Source organism: Palaemon carinicauda, chromosome 11, assembly GCF_036898095.1.
Source record: "Palaemon carinicauda isolate YSFRI2023 chromosome 11, ASM3689809v2, whole genome shotgun sequence".
In the NCBI taxonomy this organism is placed as follows: Eukaryota; Metazoa; Arthropoda; class Malacostraca; order Decapoda; family Palaemonidae; genus Palaemon; species Palaemon carinicauda.
This window is the reverse complement of record NC_090735.1, coordinates 10,116,928-10,136,208: the sequence shown is the minus strand read 5'-3', so window position 1 is coordinate 10,136,208 and position 19,281 is coordinate 10,116,928. Positions and strand designations below refer to the sequence as shown.

Sequence of the window (19,281 nt, the reverse complement as noted above, 5' to 3'; positions counted from 1 at the left end):
TTGTACAGCAAATTAAGGCGCTAAACCACACGACGGAGTGCTGGAACCTCTTGCTTATAAGTAGCTCAAAAGCTTATGTTGTAAAGTGTAAAGGCTTTTGAACCTTGTTACTTATTATAGCCTGTAGACTAGAGAAGCCTAGCTATATCTATCTATATAAGATAGTTTACTGATAATGCTGGTGAAAGTAACAAGGGGAAACCTTCCCCTGTATCTTTTCATTATTTCCTTTCCTCACTGGGCTACTTTCCCTGTTGGAGCCCTTGGGCTTATAGGATCCTGCATTTCCAACTAGGGCTGTAGCTTAGCAAGTAATAATAATAATTGTATTTTATAATATATGTAGTACAATAATGATTGACATTGAAACTCATAATCGAATAGCTTTCGGAGCCTTTGTAATTGGTTGGGAAGGACCGGTTCACTAATTGAAATGTGGGTTAGTATTTAATAGAGCACCATATTCCTCAAAGAAGAAAATGATAGTGTTCCTAGTTTATTTATAGTTGCTTTGAACTCTTCTGATGCAAGTAATTTGGGGAAACATATTTTACAAAATTTAGAAGTCTTATTATTTCAAAGGTTAAAACTAAAGAAAAAAACATTCTGAAAGGGAAACCAAAGAACACCACCTAGTTTTTATTTTAGTTTTAAGGGCTTCTTTTCCGGTCCTGTGCAGCAGGTGAACACTACACGCTACAGGAACCCCACAGTCGTTTTATCATACTCGTTGGAGAGCATTCAACATTTCACATTGCATATTGCTTTTATAGTGTTAAATCGTCATAATCAAAGCTCTCACAAAATGATTTTCCCCTTAACCTAACTTAGGAGTTTATCCTTCCCTACTTAGGACTATGCCCCCTGTGGGCACCCCTATGACCACTGTATCCTTAGTTTACCCTAAGACTATGTCTCAACTCTGTGTTTGCTTTTCAACTGGCTTCATTCTTTTCAAGATAACACAATCATAATATTTCGTAAATTGATAACACAATCATAATATTTCGTAAATTGAATAACTAGGTTCTTAGTATCGTATTTCAGTCACAGATAAACATTTTCCCCATAAAAAAATCGATTTGACAAATAGGGTAATAAGAAAGTTTACACCTATCTCAGCCAACTACATTTAGTTATAGATCTCTTCAATTACAGTATTTTAACCCCATATTCTATTGTCTGCTGCCACTATTAATGTAGTTATAGACTTTGATAAAAGAAAAAGTCTTCAACTTCTTGAGAGCCTTTGTGTCATCAGTCCTTTGAATGTTCAGTCGGTGCTTGTTATACTGTCATGGAGTTGAAGTTATTTAGGCTGTGATCCCTTGAGTCCGAGAGTCATTTAGGTCGAGAGCTGTATGGGCCAAGAGTGGTTTAGGCCGTGATCCATTTAGGCAGAGAGTCGTTTAGGCCAAGAGACGTTTAGGCGTTTGTGCCCAGTGAGGTCTTTAAGGTGCTATCTAAGTAGGAGTCTGTGCCGAAGACTTTGTTAGTACTGGCAGGAACAAGAAAGAATTCCCTTATAGCTTCGTGAGAATTGAGTGAGTGTACTCACTGTCTGCCCGGCTTACATAAGAGTTCAAGAAGTCAGTGGCATCACCTTGACAATAGCGTTCAAGAACCTGTTGGTATATCTGATGGGGAAACCGGGTGTCTGGTGATGCTAGATCCCCTTAACCTCCAGGTTTGCGTATGTGGTCAGTAAAAAATTGCTTAGTCATATGCACTTTAGGATTATATAAGATTTTCATGAAGGTTTAGGTTGAATTTTTGATGATTATGCTAAGTAGAATTTAACATAAACTGGGCAATTCACCTGGATTTATGGAATACTTCACTTGAATTTAATATTTTAGAAGTACAGTACTTTAAATATAGTTTAACATTTAAGCTGTACTGTATTTGTTTAACACTAAAAAAACAAAAATAACATAGGTGTGGAACAAGAATCTAAGCAAATTGGTCGTCACATAACTACTGTTTTATTCTATTAATAACTATTAAGAATATTTCTTTACACTTATTACATGGATTACTGTATACTCTATTTTTCAATATTAAACTTACCCGATAATCATGTAGCTGTCAACTCCGTTGCCCGACAGAATTCTATGGAGGGATACGCCAGCTATCACAATACTAGAAGGGGGTGTACTTACCAGCGCCACCTGTGGCCAGGTACTCAAGTACTTCTTGTTGACACCTCCTCAATTATTCCTCTGTCGTGCTTCCGGCAAGACGTTCTGGGATACGCTATGTTCTTGGAGTATTTTCACGACTTTGGTGAAGTATTTCTCTTTGATTTCGGCTGTCGCTTTACTGGAAACTTCTATATTAGCTTAGTTAGCTTTTGGAATTTATTTGATTAATTATGGTGACGAAGAGAGTATGAACTCTCTTTCACCTTTAAATGGCCGACCCTTCCCTTAGACGGAAGTGTTGGTGTCTAAGAGAGTATAGACTCTCTTTCTTAATTTTGCTTAACAAAAATTATAGATTTATTTTATATCTCTCCGCCTCTTATAGGCCTCTTCGATTAACTTCCTTTTTTTTTATAAACTTATTAAAATTAATTTTTATATTTGTTTATATTCGACCTTCCTAATAGTAGGCGGTCTTTTCTTGGTACCGAAGTTAATTAACATTGAGCCCGTCATTTCGGTTTTACCTGTTAACATATTATGCTATTTTAATGTCTTTGAAAGAATTTCTTTGATAGTCTAGTACTGTTTTCAAAGTTGAACTAACGTTTTGTTTTGTCTCTGCAGTTGTTGACGTTCAGAACGTTCAACTTGCGCTCTATCGTTACGATAGAGAAAGAATTTTCACGGTTTCACGTTGCAGTAAGAGTAACCGTGTCTAGCGTTTTGTTCATTCTTTCTTAACTTAATGGTTTTAATCCTAATAAAGGAACTTTTCATTTTGGGAAATATTTCAGTTTTTTCCTTTAACAATAATATGTTTTAACGATATATATGATTGGGCTCTTCTCTCAGGTTCTAAGTCAAGAGAGAGAGAGAGAGAGAGAGAGATAGAGACGGAGGGAGAAAGAGGAGGATAAACGTTTCATTCAATCGAGTAACGTTGTTATCGTTTTTGCTCTTCTCCCTAGTCTCTTTAGGGGAAGAAGGTAAACGTTTCTAGAGTGATCTAGTGTTTAGTCTCTTTCCAGCCACTGAATTATTTATCTTTCATTAGATTTTTCTGTTACATTGTAATTCTGTTTTCGCAATTACTAACTTTTGAGAAAGGATAGAATTGCGTGTTTCAGGTACAAACCACTTAAAGTTTCGAGTTCAGTGAAATAAGTGCAAACAGAAAATCAAAGTGATAAGTGATTAGCGCAAAGTGTGTCAGTGTTGTGCGTGAGGGTACTTCTGTGCGCGCCAGTCGTCCTCCCAGTCCGGGACCTCTTGCAAGCTCCCAAGCCCAGGGGAGAAGCAATGTCGAAGGACAAAAGGGTTCAGCAGGCCTTGATCGGCGCACAGAAGTATCCTCGGTGGTTGTGGGCGTGTCTTACCGAGACCGTCACTCCCACCCGCAGACGATTGAGCCCTTATTTTGCTCGTCTGCAGAAGAAATATAGGGGAGAAAACGCTGGTCTCAGGTCTCAAGACCTCTTAAACGTAAATTCCAGACCTATGCCAGACGTACGAAGTTAGAGTTCAACAACCTGGATGCAGTCATTGGGTTAGCTCTGACTCTCCTCAGTCATCAGTTGAATGCACTCCGCCTAAGAGGAGTAAGGTTCTGCCGCAACAGATCTCTGCTGTTAAGGCTTTACCTCAGCAGACCTTAGTGTCTGCCGACCCCAAGTGGACTCTACTACAGTCCATGCAAGCACAGCTTTCGGACTTGATGCGTGAGTGTCGGGCTGAGAGTGTTGCGCCTCCGCCTCCGCCTACACTCCCTCCGCCTGCGCTCGCTCCGCCTGATCGCAGTACCATCTGCCAGGCGTACGATGTTGAGCCACGTTCTGAGTTTGCTGTTCCCAGTGGTGTTCAGCCTCCGCCTTCCTTAAGGCAACCTTTACAATGGGATCAGGAGGATTATACCTCTCTTCCTCCGCCTCCACTTGCTGCTCCACCAGTGATGCAACACTCGGTTGAGGTACAACAACCTCTCCCGTCCATGAGTCAGTTTCCTCAGCTCTCGCTGCAGCGAGCTCAACCCTCCACAAGGCAAGCACCACAACACCTTAGCCTTGCGCCTCAGGAGCCTCAGCTTGCGAGACATTTACCTTGTTCTGCGCAGCCTCTACCTCATCGCGCTCCGCTCACACCACAGGAACTGGAACTTGCTACTCCGCTTCCGCCAACCGCTCAGCAAGGGCAACCCTTGGGTTCAACCACTCATGCTAGGAGTCAGCCTCCTCCACCCATGCGCCTTCCTTCTGCTTGTCTTTTATTCAGCCTTTGCAGACTGAGCCTCAGGTGTTCCCTCAACAGAGTCTTGAAGAGGAAACCACAACTATTGTTGTTCCAGCTCGTTCTGACTCTGCTGTTCAGCATACCTTACCTCCATTTTCAAACCTTATGATAATGGAGGTTATTTGTATTACTTATAAAAATATATTTGTATTCCTTGCAATATATTTTTAACAATATCGCAAAATATGGCAAAAATATGAATCATGAGTTATGAATGTAAGGTAAATATTATGTTGATATTAAAACCCCATGCAAGCATGCATAAAGCACTCTAGCACTGGTCATGGAATTTCTGAGAAATGTTAAACGCCATGCACACGCTCTGCTTACCTTACAGCATGCTCTACATACAGCATGCTCTGCTTACAGCATGCTCTGCTTACTACATGCTCTGCATACAGCATGCTCTGCATTCAGCATGCTCTGCATACTACATGCTCTACATTCAGCATGCTCTGCATACAGCATGCTCTGCATACAACATGCTCTGCATACAGCATGCTCTGCATTCAGCATGCTCTGCATACAACATGCTCTGCATACAGCATGCTCTGCATTCAGCATGCTCTGCATACAACATGCTCTACATACAGCATGCTCTGCATACAACATACTCTGCATACAACATGCTCTGCATACCTTACCGCATGCTTCTCAGTCACACATCTTTGGTTGTTGCCAACTCACTAGACTGTCAAGCAGTTTCATAACGTTGCCTTCTAGTCTGCTGCTTTTGCACCAGTGAACCCTCACTGAGAGAACTTAGCTTTTCTAGGATATGGTCCCTGTAGATGAGAAAGTTCTTTTCTCCCTCCTTCTGATATTACCTTGAGGACTCTGTCATTTGGAGGGAGCCTTTAGCTGCATAGCCTCTTATGGACTTTTATTTAAGCATAACATGCTTCCAGGGAAGGTAATGGTTCCACTTCAGTCGCTAATCCCGTCTGTTACCACACCTGCTCCCATAGACCTTGAGCTGTGTTGCAAGACATGCAGTCCAAGCTTAGTCCTTGTTAGAGGATTTTTTTGTTTACGGAGTCAATGTGTCACGGGGAAGACGTTCAACAACCAACAGAAGTGACTTGTTGTGACGCAGTGCGGCAACCTCAGCAACCCGATAAGGAGTTGTCTGTACGACCCAGACAGTCTAGACAGATTCGGGTTGTCACTGTACTTCCTCGCTTGCCCATGATTGACAGTTCACAGACTGTGCAGCAGTACCATGATCTTGTGTCCGGCTCCGTCAGACGACTGGCTTTTAAGAGCTCCCACAAGTCGTCGCTGTCTGGAGATTTTCAAATGGACTATGGATCTGACCAAGGAACTGGGCCTCCTGGTCAATTTTGAGGAGTCTCAGCTCGTCCCATCCCAGACCATTGTCTCCTTGGGTATGGATCTTCAGAGTCGAGCTTTTCGGACTTTTCCGTCGGCCCCAAGGATCTTCCAAGCCCTAGAATGCATCCAGAGCATGCTGAGAAGGAACCGATGCTCAGTCAGGTAGTGGATGAGTCTAACAGGGACACTTTCATCGCTGGCCCTGTTCATCGTGTTAGGGAGACTCCACCTCCCCCCCCTTCAGTATCATCTAGCTGCTCACTGGATAAAGGACATGACGCTAGAGACGGTCTCAGTTCCTGTTTCCGAAGAGAGGAGGTCTTCTCTCGCGTGGTTTAAGAACAGCTTTCTTCTCAAGGAAGTCTATTTGGCTGTTCAGAAACACGACCGCCGTCTCCTCTCGGACGCATCAGACACGGGCTGGGGTGCGACTTTGGACGGACAAGAATGCTCGGGAACATGGAATCAGGAGCAAAGGACACTTCACATCAATTGCAAGGAGTTGTTGGCGGTTATTCTGGCCTTGATAAACTTCAAGTCCCTCCAGCTTAACAAAGTGGTGGAGGTGGACTCTGACAACACCACAGCCCTGGCTTACATCTTCAAGCAGGGAGGGACTCTTTCGTGGAAGTTGTTCTAGATCGCAAGGGACCTACTCATCTGGTCTAAAGATCGAAAGCTAACTGGTAACGAGGTTCATTCAGGGCGGTATGAATGTCATGGCAGATCACCTCAGACGGAAGGGTCAGGTCATCCCCACAGAGTGGACCCTTCTCAAGAATGTTTGCAGCAGACTTTGGGCCCTGTGGGGTCAGCCAACCATAGATCTGTTCACTACCTCGATAACCTAGAGACTCCTGTTGTATTGTTCTCCGATTCCAGACCCAGCAGCAGTTCACGTGGATGCTTTTCTGCTGGATTGGTTCCATCTCGACCTGTATGCATTCCCGCCGTTCAAGATTGTCAACAGGGTACTTCAGAAGTTCTCCTCTCACAAAGGGACACGGCTGACGTTGGTTGGCTCCGCTCTGGCCCGCGAGAGAATGGTTCTTAGAGGTACTGCAATGGCTGGTCGACATTCCCAGGACTCTTCCTCTAGGAGTGAACCTTCTTAGTCTACCTCACGTAAAGAAGGTACACCCAATCCTCCACGCTCTTCGTCTGACTGCCTTCAGACTTTCGAAAGACTCTCAAGAGCTAGGGGCTTTTTGAAGGAGGCAGCCAGAGCGATTGCCAAAGCAAGGAGAACATCCACTCTCAGTATCTATCAGTCTCAAGGGGAAGTCTTCCGTAGCTGGTACAAGACCAATGCAGTTTCCTCAACCAGTACCACTGTAACCCAGATTGCTGACTTCCTGTTATATCTAAGGAAAGTAAGATCCCTTTCAGCTCCTACGATCAAGGGTTACAGAAGTATGTTGGCAGCGGTTTTCCGCCACAGAGGCTTGGATCTTTCCACCAACAAAGATCTACAGGACCTCCCTAGGTCTTTTGAGACCTCAAAGGAACGTCGGTTGTCCACTCCAGGCTGGAATCTAGACGTGGTCCTAAGGTTCCTTATGTCATCAAGATTTGAACCTCTCCAATCAGCCTCTTTTTAGGACCTCACATTAAAAACTCTTTTCCTCGTGTGCTTGACAACAGCTAAAAGAGTAAGTGAGATCCACGCCTTCAGCAGGATCATTGTTTTCACATCTGAAACGGCTACATGTTCCTTGCAGCTCGGTTTTTGCTAAACGAGCTTCCTTCACGTCCTTGGCCTAAGTCGTTCGAGATCCCAAGCCTGTCCAACTTGGTGGGGAATGATCTGAAGAGAGTACTTTGCCCAGTTAGAGCTCTTAGGTACTATCTAAAAAGGTCTTAACCTTTACAAGGACAATCAGAAGCCTTATAGTGTGCTATCAAGAAACCTTCTTTTCCAAGTTCTAAGAACTCAGTTTCTTACTATTCAGGCTTCTGATTAGAGAAACACATTCTCATCTGAAGGAAGAAGACCTTGCTTTGCTGAAGGTAAGGACACATGAAGTGGGAGCTGTGGCTACTTCAGTGGCCTTCAAACAGAGCCATTCTCTGCAGAGTGTTATGGATGCAACCTATTGGAGAAGCAAGTCAGTGTTCGCACCATTCTATCTCAAAGATGTCCAGTCTCTTTACGAGTACTGCTACACCCTGGGACCATTCGTAGCAACGAATGCAGTAGTAGGCGAGGGCTCAGCCACTACATTCCCATAATCCCATAACCTTTTAACCTTTCTCTTGAATACTTTTTATGGGTTGTACGGTCGGCTAAGAAGCCTTCCACATCCTTGTTGATTTGGCGGGTGGTCAATTCTTTCTTGAGAAGCGCCGAGGTTAAAGGTTGTGATGAGGTCCTTTAGTATGGGTTGCAGCCCTGTATACTTTAGCACCTTTGAGTTGATTCAGCCTCCCAAGAGGAACGCTGCGCTAAGTAAGGAAGACGAACTTAAAAAAGAGGCAGAGTAACGGTTCAATTCGACTTCCTTACCAGGTACTTATTATTTCATTGTTATTTGAGATAACTGTTATATGAAATATGGGATACTTAGCTATCCTTTAATCTTGTACACTGGTTTTCACCCACCCCCCTGGGTGTGAATCAGCTACATGATTATCGGGTAAGTTTAATATTGAAAAATGTTATTTTTATTAGTAAAATAAATTTTTGAATATACTTACCCGATAATCATGATTTAATCGACCCTCCCTTCCTCCCCATAGAGAACCAGTGGACCGAGGAATAATTGAGGAGGTGTCAACAAGAAGTACTTGAGTACCTGGCCACAGGTGGCGCTGGTAAGTACACCCCCTTCTAGTATTGTGATAGCTGGCGTATCCCTCCATAGAATTCTGTCGGGCAACGGAGTTGACAGCTACATGATTATCGGGTAAGTATATTCAAAAATTTATTTTACTAATAAAAATAACATTTTTATGAATAGTACTTACCTGGCAGTTATATATATATAGCTGATATCTCTAAATCGGCAGAACTTTTCAAAACGAGGCAACCGCCTTGTGGTGGTTGGGAGGTAGGTGGTAACACCCGTCACAGGGTGGTCCAAGGAATCATTCCCGTGTCCAAGACTTCAGTTCATCTCTGCCGGCTGGATCGAAAACATCGTCGGTCCACCATTGAGAGTTTTTCGAATCTTTTCCCCTTCTTCGCTTTTTTGGACTTCGTTTGGTGAAGTACACTGATTTAGGGATTTGGCAATCGTGTTTTGTTATTTTTATTGTACTATTTACTTTGTTTATCATGAGTGAAAACTTAATTTTTGTTTGTGCACTATATTTTAGGTGCAAAGTTTTTAATCCTGATGACGGAAATACGTTCCGCCAACTCTATGACGTCACAGTCGTATGACTTAATCTTCATTGTATGACTTGCAATTCTCTTTATATGTTTTTTCATGTAAAGAATGGGAGGAATTCCACTTATATAAGTTTTTAACTTTTAATGTAAAATTTTAAAGAAATATTTGTCCATTTAGTATTTGTTCTTTAAATCATCGATCTAATTTCATAAATTAAATAGAACTAGCGTATGGTTAATTTACGCTGTTACTCGTTACTATCGATGCAGTCCCAACATGCCTTGGTAGCGTTCTTTTCGATATGGGAATTAAAGTGTTGGCTACTCTCCAACAACAACGATATGGGAATTCTAGTTTTAGTAGTATTTTCATTTATATGTTCCTATTGTTTACATTTATATATATTGATACGTTATTGCTATATCTGTTCTTTTTATCATTACAACTCGCTTGTTTTTGAAAACCCTTTGAATTAATTGTGGATTACATTTGTTTTCCCTTTTTCTGTTCATTTTAATCTTTAACGTATAACTTTCCCGGCGTTTGTATGTAACTACCGGGTAGGTATTTATGACATTTAATTTTACCGGTGGTTATATGTAACTACCGGGTGAGTGTGTTCAACATCTATTTTTAATCTCATCTCTTGCCCGGTGGTTTTTTCTTTTTGTGACCGCCGGGTAAGTATGTTTGAAAGTTTATTTTATTATGGAAATGTCTGTTTAATATTTTATAAAAATATTTTGTTACAGTTTATATAGCAAGTACTAGAGACGATTTTGCTTTCTCATTCAAGCCCGTGGCAGAAGAATAAGTTCTCTCACAACGGGCAGGACTAATTATGGTCTTTTGTGTAAGAGTTTAATAGTGCAAGTTTCAGTGCTAAATTAGGCATTGGATTCTTTCAGCACAGTGGACGTCGTTCTCCTAGCCTTAGACCTCTTCCAAGCTCCCCGGCCCATGGGAGAAGGAACGTCGATCGGCGAAAGGAAACGAGAGGCGTTAGCTCACGAGCAAACGCCCTCGCGAGCGTTCCTGTTAACGTTCCCAAGAATGCTCGCCCTTGCCATGGGAAAGCAAAGAGCGTTGAACGTTAAGATTCTTACACTGCTTTTAGAGTTTCGCATTGCATCACTTTTGATTTTAATGGCAATACTATAAGTCATAGATACTCACTGATAATATCAATGCTTACAAACCATCATTGACTCGGTTTTTGTCCCAGAGCGCCAGTCGGCCTTATGAACCCTCTGGTCGGAACCGAACGCGCCAAGCGGCATAATGAATATCATTTTGCCTTAATGCTCGGCGCTAAGTCTTTCAAGACAGGACGAATGCAGCCTCGTCTTTCAGGAACTAATGCAGCCTCGTCTTTCAGGGCGAATGCAGCCTCGTCTTTCAGGGCGAATGCAGCCTCGTCTTTCAGGACGAATGCAGCCTCGTCTTTCAGGACTAATGCAGCCTCGTCTTTCAGGGCGAATGCTGCCTCGTCTTTCAGGACTAATGCAGCCTCGTCTTTCAGGGCGAATGCTGCCTCGTCTTTCAGGACTAATGCAGCCTCGTCCTTCAGGACGAATGCAGCCTCGTCTTTCAGGACGAGTGCAGCCTCGCCTTTCAGGGCGAATGCTGCCTCGTCTTTCAGGGCGAATGCAGCCTCGTCTTTCAGGATGAATGCAGCCTCGTCTTTCAGGGCTAATGCAGCCTCGTCTTTCAGGGCGAATGCAGCCTCGTCTTTCAGGGCGAATGCAGCCTCGTCTTTCAGGGCGAATGCAGCATTGTCTTTCAGGACGAATGCAGCCTCGTCTTTCAGGACGAATGCAGCCTCGTCTTTCAGGTCGAATGCAGCCTCGTCTTTCAGGTCGAATGCAGCCTCGTCTTTCAGGACTAATGCAGCCTCGTCCTTCAGGACGAATGCAGCCTTGTCTTTCAGGACGAGTGCAGCCTCGTCTTTCAGGGCGAGTGCAGCCTCGTCTTTCAGGGCGAGTGCAGCCTCGTCTTTCGGGGCGAGGGCAGCCTCGTCTTTCAGGACGAATGCAGCAGCCTCGTCATTCAGGGCGAATGCTGCCTCATCTTTCAGGGCGAATGCAGCCTCGTCTTTCAGGACTAATGCAGCCTCGTCCTTCAGGACGAGTGCAGCCTCGTCTTTCAGGGCGAGTGCAGCCTCGTCTTTCGGGGAGAGTGCAGCCTCATCTTTCAGGGTGAGGGCAGCCTCGTCTTTCGGGACGAGGGCAGCCTCGTCTTTCAGGATGATAGGACGATCGCCGCCTTGTCCTTTCAGGACGACGCCACGTCTTATAAGATCTATGTCAAGGATGACTTTAGTGATCTCTTTTCTCCTGTTGAATTATTTGAGGTTAACAGAAGGAGAAGATCCTAAGTTCTGTTGCTCCATGTTCCCCACCCTCTGAGTTTTCAAGTGGTCATTAATGGTGCTTTAAGGATTTATTAATTTTTGTTTCTTAAGACAGAAACCTTTGATGCCAGCTTCCTTATCAGATAGGCCAGGATAGCAAGGGTGGAGGTCTAGCCACGTTTAGGTCGAAGACCTTGTGGCAGCCCCACAGAGATTTTTTACGGCCCCCTTGGTGGTTTGTCGAGTCTCTTAAGGGATACAGGCAATGAGGCTGGATAATTTTGAAATCAGAGGTCATAATTAAGATACGTTCTTCTCCTTTTTTCCTTTCTCTCTTCTTCCTCAAGAGTTGGTCAAAGACAGGTTTTGGTGTCTTAATCAGCAAGGAATTTTCTGCATGCTTTTTCTCTAACCGAACTATCAACAGTAGGAGCCAGACTTTGCTACTTCTGGCGAGCCTGGGAGAGGAGAGGAGCAGACCTTTGGTCCGTGTTTTTACTAAGAATGGATGCGAAATCTTTTTCCTAGTGAATCCTCCTTTGTTAGTTACTCCGATAAGACTTTTCTGTCTAACCGACTTTGCAACTTCAATGTCTCTCTTTTGGGAGAGGGAGTCTTTTGTCCGGTCCTGGGCGTAAATACTCTTTACGCCTTCGTTCAGAAGTCAAAGTTCTCCATGGAGACATCAAAATCTTTGGAGAAGAGGGGAGCAGACCTTTGGTCAGTACTTCTTCTGAAGGAGGATTACTTTTTCCTTTTATAGGGAAACCTCCTTTAGTTTTTAGCTACAACAATTCTCTCTCCCAGTTCTAGAGAGGAGTCTAAGTGGCAGCTATGCAATCAAACTTTATCTGAGGTTTGTTTACAGAAAGAACGGGTGTAGAATGGATCAGTTTCGGGCCGTGTGTTTTGGTCTCAGCTCCGCCCCTCTTATGTTCACGTAACTTTTGCTTAATGTAGCAGAATCCTGCACTCTAGAGAAATCAGAGCGTCCCTTTATCTGGATTTTTAGATAACGTTGAGCCTATCAAATAATTAGGTCTTCCTGTCAACAAGAAGTCTCTCTTCTGACACCAGGACGCTCAGGACCACGTCTTTTAGAACGTTCAGCGTCTCGCTCTGTTAACCTCTCGGCTCCACGTCTTACAGGACTTTTGGCACCACGTCTTACTGGACTATCGCCGGCACGTCTTACAGGATGATCGGCGCCTCGTCTTTCAGGACGCTCGACGTCGAAGTTCTAGCATGAGGCATGACTTTGAACATGAGAATCTAGGGCTTCGTGATGACACTAGTCGAATCGTGTGTCGAGATCAAGGACGCCTTCGTTCTGATCTCTTGGATCTAGAAAGGAGGTTTGTTCTAGGGCAAGATACATCGGGGCAAACATGCTCAGCAGGAAGAGACTTGTTTTTCCCTCAGAATGGTCTCTCAACTCGCAAGTCTGTCAGTCTCTGGATGTTGTGGGGCAGACCTGTAACAGACCTTTTTGCCTCCAACTGGAAGAAGAGGATCCCCTACTGCTGCTCCCTAGTCCCGGACGAGGAAGCTGTAGCAGTGGACTCCTTCTTGATGGATTGGACGGGGGTGGACATGTTTGCGTTGCCCCCGTTCGAGATCATCAATCTGGTCTTCAGGAAATTCGCTCTCCTCGATTCGGGGCGAATGATCCTAGCGGCTCCATTCTGGCCTGCTAGGGAATGGTTTTCGGAAGTGATAGGCATGTTGATGGGCTTCCCAAGAAGACTTCGGCAAGTCTAGATCTTCTCAAACAGCCCCACTTCGAGAGGTATCATCTTACCCCCCTTACTCTCAACTCACTTCCTTCAGACTGACTAGAAGCTTGTCAGATCTCGAGGCTTTTCGGCACAAGCGACGAAATCTATCGCCAGAGCAAGGAGGATCTCTTCACAAAGAGTCTACCAATCTAGGTGGGAGACCTTTAGAGCTTGGTGCAGGCGGCACAAGTTTTCCTCATCCTCTACCTCTCTGAGCCAGATTGCAGACTTCTTCTTGTACCTCAGACAGGATGCTAAGCTGGTTGTATCTACCATCAATGGATACAGCAGTATGCTTTCGGCCGTCTTTAGGCATAGAGGCCTAGAGTTGTCCCAAAATAAGATTTGCAGGACCTCATTGGGTCTTTTCAGACGACGTAATAGGTACTCTTAAACCTGGATGTGGTGTTTAAGTTTCTGTGCTCCAAGAAATTTGAACCTATCTCGCTAGCCTCTCTTTGAGTTGTAGCGAAGAAAACCCTCTTCCTTATGACTCTAGCGAATGCCAAAAGGTCAGCGAAGTCCAGGCGATTGGGAAGAGGGTGAGCTTCAATTAGGATAGGGCAGTTTGTGCCTTAAGGTTCATCTTTCTCGTAAAGAGCGAGAACCCTTCGTAATCCTGTCCTACGACGTTTGATGTCATTAACCTCACGAACCTAGTGGGTCGAGAGAAGGAGAGACTCCTCTGCCCAGTTAGGTCCCTCAAAGTTTTTTTTTTAAATATTAAACTTAGCCGGTGAATATATAATAGCTGCAACTCTGCGGCTCGACAGACAACATACTCAAAAAACTCGCGAGCGATCGCTATGCAGGTTGCGGGTGTGCCCACCAGCGCCAACTGTCGGCCAGATACCACTCTTGAATGTAAACAAAACCTTCAATTCTTCTCTGTCGACGTTGACGACAAGACGTACTTATACTCGCTGTAGAACCTGGAGTTTTCCCATCATATTTGGTGAAGTACTTTATTTTGGTTTGAGCTTTCGCAGTACAGGTGTTTTTCCTCAACATAAACTCTTGAACTCTTTATTGAATCGGATTATTTGTTGATGACTTGGATTGTTTTTGGAATTTTCTTTGACTAATTCAAAATGGCTGACCCTTCTCAAGTACCTAGGTTTCGAAAGTGTAATGCTAGGGACTGTAATAGGCGTCTTCCAAAGGCTTCTCTCGACCCTCATACTGTTTGTTCCAATTGTCAGGGTAAAACCTGTCAATTGGGAGATCGGTGTGAGGAATGCGTGGGCCTTTCGGAATTCGATTTTATCGAATATGATAAATATACACGCAGACTAGAGAGAGATAGGGTAAGGAGAAGTTCTTCTTGGTCCGTAGATTTTTCCTCTCCACATGCCCCTGAACCTAATCCTTCCCCTGTAGTGGTTGTTCCTAACCCCCCTTCTAGCACTCAGGAACCGTCGATGCAAGACATGCTACGTGCTATCCATGCCTTGGGGGAGAGGGTTGAAGCGTTAGCAAGTGACCGTAATCAACTCATGGCTGACGGGAAGGAACTTAAGTGCCACAGTGCCACGGCGGAAAGTGGGAAAGTGATTAGTGCGCAAAGTGTTGTGAACAGTGTTGCGACCGAGGGTTCGTCTGTTCGTGCCTGTCGTTCACCTAGTCCGGGACCTCTTGCAAGCTCCCAAGCCCAGGGGAGAAGCAATGTCGTACGACTTATGGGTTCGAGAGGCCTTGATCAGCGAACAGACGTTCCCTCTTTGGTATCAGGCGTATCTCGTCAAGATCGCCCCTACCATAAGACGAGAGAGCCCATTTTTACCTCGTCTTCCGAAGGCGTTTCACGCAAGAAACCATGGAGCAAGGTTTCTAGGCCTTTGAAACGCAAGTCGGTCCCTTCAGGACAGGTCCAACGTCCCGGATGTAGTCATTGGGACAGTTCGGACCCGTTGCTGTCATCGGATGACTGCTCGCCGCCTAAGCAAGGCAAAGTTGTGCCGTCTCAGACGCTAACCCCGGCTGTTACCGCACCCGTTACCGTAGACCCTAAATGGGTTATACTGCAGGACATGCAGTCTAAGCTTGCGTCCCTTATGGAAGATTACAACGCAGAGAAGGTTTCCGTTGAACCTAGCCGTTTATCTCATGGAGATCCTGGCAGTCAGCCACCCAAGCGTTCTGTTGTGCGTCCTGTTGACGTTGGTGTTGCCAGTTCACGTCAACCAGTCGGGGTTGTACCACACCCGATGCGGTCTCGTGTGGACTTTCAACCTAATGTGGACGTTAAGCAACTCACTGATGCGCCTGGTGACGTTCAGGACGTTCGCCAACCATCAGAGTTGACTTGTTTTGACGCGGTGCGTCAACCTCCGCAACCTAGAGTTGTTTTGACTGCACAACCCAGGCGGTCTAAGCAGTCTCGGGTGGACGCTGTGCGTCCTCACGCACCTGTTGTTGTTGTTGACAGTTCCCAGACTGTTCAGCAGTTTCAGGACGCTGCGTCCTGCTCCGTCACTTATGCACCAGTGCGGGCGGACGCTGCGTGTCAAGCATTGCCTACCCCTTTGCTTGTTTCTCATCAGTTATCAGATGAGGAACTTTCGGATGAGGACGTTGCTGACCCTCAGCCTGAGGATCATCCTTCAGATATTGATGAGCCTAGAGCAGTTCCGCCATCTATGGACTTTAAGAAAGTCATGCTCATCTTTAAAGAGTTGTTCCCTGAACACTTTGTCTCTGTGGCTCCTCGTTCGCCGCCGTCTGAGTTTGTTTTAGGCGTTCCTGCTGCCATGCCAGCCTTTACAAAACTCGTTCTCTCTCGCTCATCCAAGAGAGCTTTACGGCTGTTAGGCGATTGGTTAGAAACCAAGAGGAGTTTAGGGAAGACTTCCTTTGCCTTTCCCCCAACTAAACTCTCGTCTAGATCGAGCGTCTGGTATGCCACAGGAGAAGTTCTCGGCTTGGGAGTTCCTGCCTCTGCCCAGGGCGACTTCTCAAGTCTTGTAGACTCTCCCCGCCGCCTAGCCATGAGACGCTCAAAGATTAGTTGGTCATCCTCAGACCTGGACCATCTTCTTAAGGGCATCTTTAGGGCTTTTGAAGTTTTTAACTTCCTTGACTGGTGTTTGGGAGCCCTGAGTAGGAAAATCTCATCAGCCGATAGAGATGTTTCCTTACTCATCATGTCCTGCATGGATAAGGCCATCCGCGATGGATCCAACGAGCTCTCCGCCTCGTTTACGTCAGGAGACACTCCAGCGTCCAGGTTTATTCCGCCCTTTCGTGGCAGAGCCCCCAGCAGGGGAAGTACTCGTGCCGAAGGGAAGAGAGGAAAGAGGAAAGGAGCCAAGTCCTCGCGAGGCAGAGTCTGACTGCCCGCAGCTTCAGACAGCAGTAGGTGCCAGACTCAAGAACTTCTGGCAAGCCTGGGAGAAGAGAGGCGCAGATCAACAGTCTGTGAGGTTGCTCAGAGAGGGGTACAAAATCCCATTTGTACGCAAACCTCCTCTAGCGACGTCCCCCATCGATCTCTCTCCCAGGTACCGAGAGGAAGCAAAGAGACAAGCCCTGAAACTAGAAGTGTCTCTTTTGCTAGAGAAGGGAGCGGTGGTCAAAGTCTCGGACCTTCAATCACCGGGGTTTTACAACCGTCTCTTCCTAGTACCGAAGAAGACAGGAGGTTGGAGACCGGTGCTAGACGTCAGTGCTCTGAATGTCTTTGTCACAAAGACAAAGTTCACCATGGAGACCACGAAGTCAGTTTTAGCAGCGGTCAGAAAGGGAGACTGGATGGTCTCTCTCGACCTAAGAGACGCTTACTTCCACATCCCCATTCACTCAGATTCCCAACCTTTTCTGAGATTTGTGTTCGACAATGTGGTGTACCAGTTTCGGGCCCTGTGCTTTGGCCTAAGTCCTGCTCCTCTCGTGTTTACGAGGCTTATGAGGAATGTGGCAAAATTCCTTCATTTATCGGGTATCCGAGCCTCCCTTTATTTGGACGACTGGCTTCTCAGAGCCTCGTCCAGTCATCGCTGTCTGAAGGATCTCAATTGGACTTTAGATCTGACCAAGGAATTGGGACTTCTGGTCAACTTGGAAAAGTCCCAGCTGATCCCATCCCAAACTATTCTGTATTTAGGGATGGAGATTCGCAGTCCAGTTTTTCGGGCTTTTCCGTCGGCCCCCAGAATAGATCAAGCCCTGCTCGTAATCCAAAAGATGTTGAAGAGAGAACGTTGCTCAGTCAGGAATTGGATGAGTCTGATAGGAACTCTATCATCCCTGGAGCAGTTTGTCTCGCTAGGAAGGCTACACCTCCGACCTCTACAATTCCATCTAGCTTTTCACTGGAAAAAGGACAAGACGCTAGAGGCGGTCTCGATCCCGATTTCCGAAACAGTAAAGACTTGCCTGAATTGGTGGAAAGACAATATCAGTCTACGAGAGGGACTTCCCCTAGCAGTTCAGAAACCAAACCACGTTCTCTTCTCAGACGCATCGGATTTGGGTTGGGGTGCGACACTGGACGGTCGGGAATGCTCAGGTCTGTGGACCTCAAGTCAGAGGAGTATGCATATCAACGGCAAGGAGCTTTTGGCAGTTCACCTGGCCTTGATAAACTTCGAGAGTCTCCTTCTAGACAAAGTGGTGGAGGTCAACTCGGACAACACCACAGCCTTGGCGTACATTTCCAAACAAGGAGGTACCCACTCTCTGACACTGTACAAGATCGCAAGGGACCTGCTCATCTGGTCAAGAGATCGAGGCATCTCCCTAGTGACGAGGTTTATCCAGGGCGACTTGAACGTTCTAGCAGACTGTCTCAGTCGGAAAGGTCAGGTAATTCCAACCGAATGGACCCTCCACAAGGATGTGTGCAAGAGGCTTTGGGCGACTTGGGGTCAACCCACCATAGACCTCTTTGCAACCTCGATGACCAAGAGGCTTCCAATCTATTGCTCTCCAGTCCCAGACCCAGCAGCAATACATATAGATGCCTTTCTCCTAGACTGGTCTCACCTAGACCTATACGCATTCCCACCATTCAAGATTGTCAACAAGGTACTGCAGAAGTTCGCCTCTCACGAAGGGACAAGGTTGACGTTAGTTGCTCCCCTCTGGCCCGCGAGAGAATGGTTCACCGAGGTACTTCGATGGCTGGTAGACTTTCCAAGAAGTCTTCCTCTAAGAGTAGACCTATTACGTCAGCCACACGTAAAGAAGGTACACCAAAGCCTCCACGCTCTTCGTCTGACTGCCTTCAGACTATCGAAAGACTCTCGAGAGCTAGAGGCTTTTCGAAGGAGGCAGCCAGTGCGATTGCAAGAGCGAGGAGAGCTTCTACCATTAGAGTTTACCAATCGAAGTGGGAAATCTTCCGAGACTGGTGCAAGTCAGTATCTGTATCCTCGTCCAGTACCTCTGTAGCCCAAATCGCGGACTTTCTCTTATATCTGAGAAGAGTTCGCTCCCTTTCAGCTCCCACGATCAAGGGCTACAGGAGCATGTTGGCTTCGGTCTTCCGGCATAGAGGCTTAGATCTTTCCAACAATAAAGATCTACAAGATCTCCTTAAGTCTTTTGAGACCTCTAAGGAACGTCGTTTGGCTACACCTGGATGAAATTTAGACGTGGTCCTAAGATTCCTCATGTCAGACAGGTTCGAGCCTTTACATTCAGCCTCCCTGAAGGATCTCACTCTTAAGACTCTTTTCCTGGTGTGCTTGGCCTCAGCTAAAAGAGTCAGTGAGCTTCATGCCTTCAGCAAGAACATCGGTTTTTCGACAGAAAAAGCCTCTTGTTCTCTTCAACTTGGTTTCCTAGCCAAGAATGAACTGCCTTCTCGTCCTTGGCCTAAATCTTTTGATATTCCTAGCTTATCAAAGATCGTAGGCAACGAGTTAGAGAGAGTATTATGCCCCGTTAGAGCTCTTAAGTTCTATTTAGCTCGTACTAAGCCTTTAAGAGGTAAATCTGAAGCGTTATGGTGTTCGGTTAAGAAACCATCCTTACCTATGTCAAAGAATGCTTTGTCATATTTTATCACATTGTTAATACGAGAAGCTCATTCACACTTGAGTGAG

General features: G+C 45.5%; 1 protein-coding gene across 2 annotated transcripts in view; it reads left to right on the top strand.

Annotated features, from left to right (window-relative positions):
• Positions 1-19,281, top strand: part of LOC137649966 (tyrosine-protein kinase Dnt-like) — an 84,004-nt gene that overhangs the window by 337 nt on the left and 64,386 nt on the right. The window lies entirely within an intron of this gene.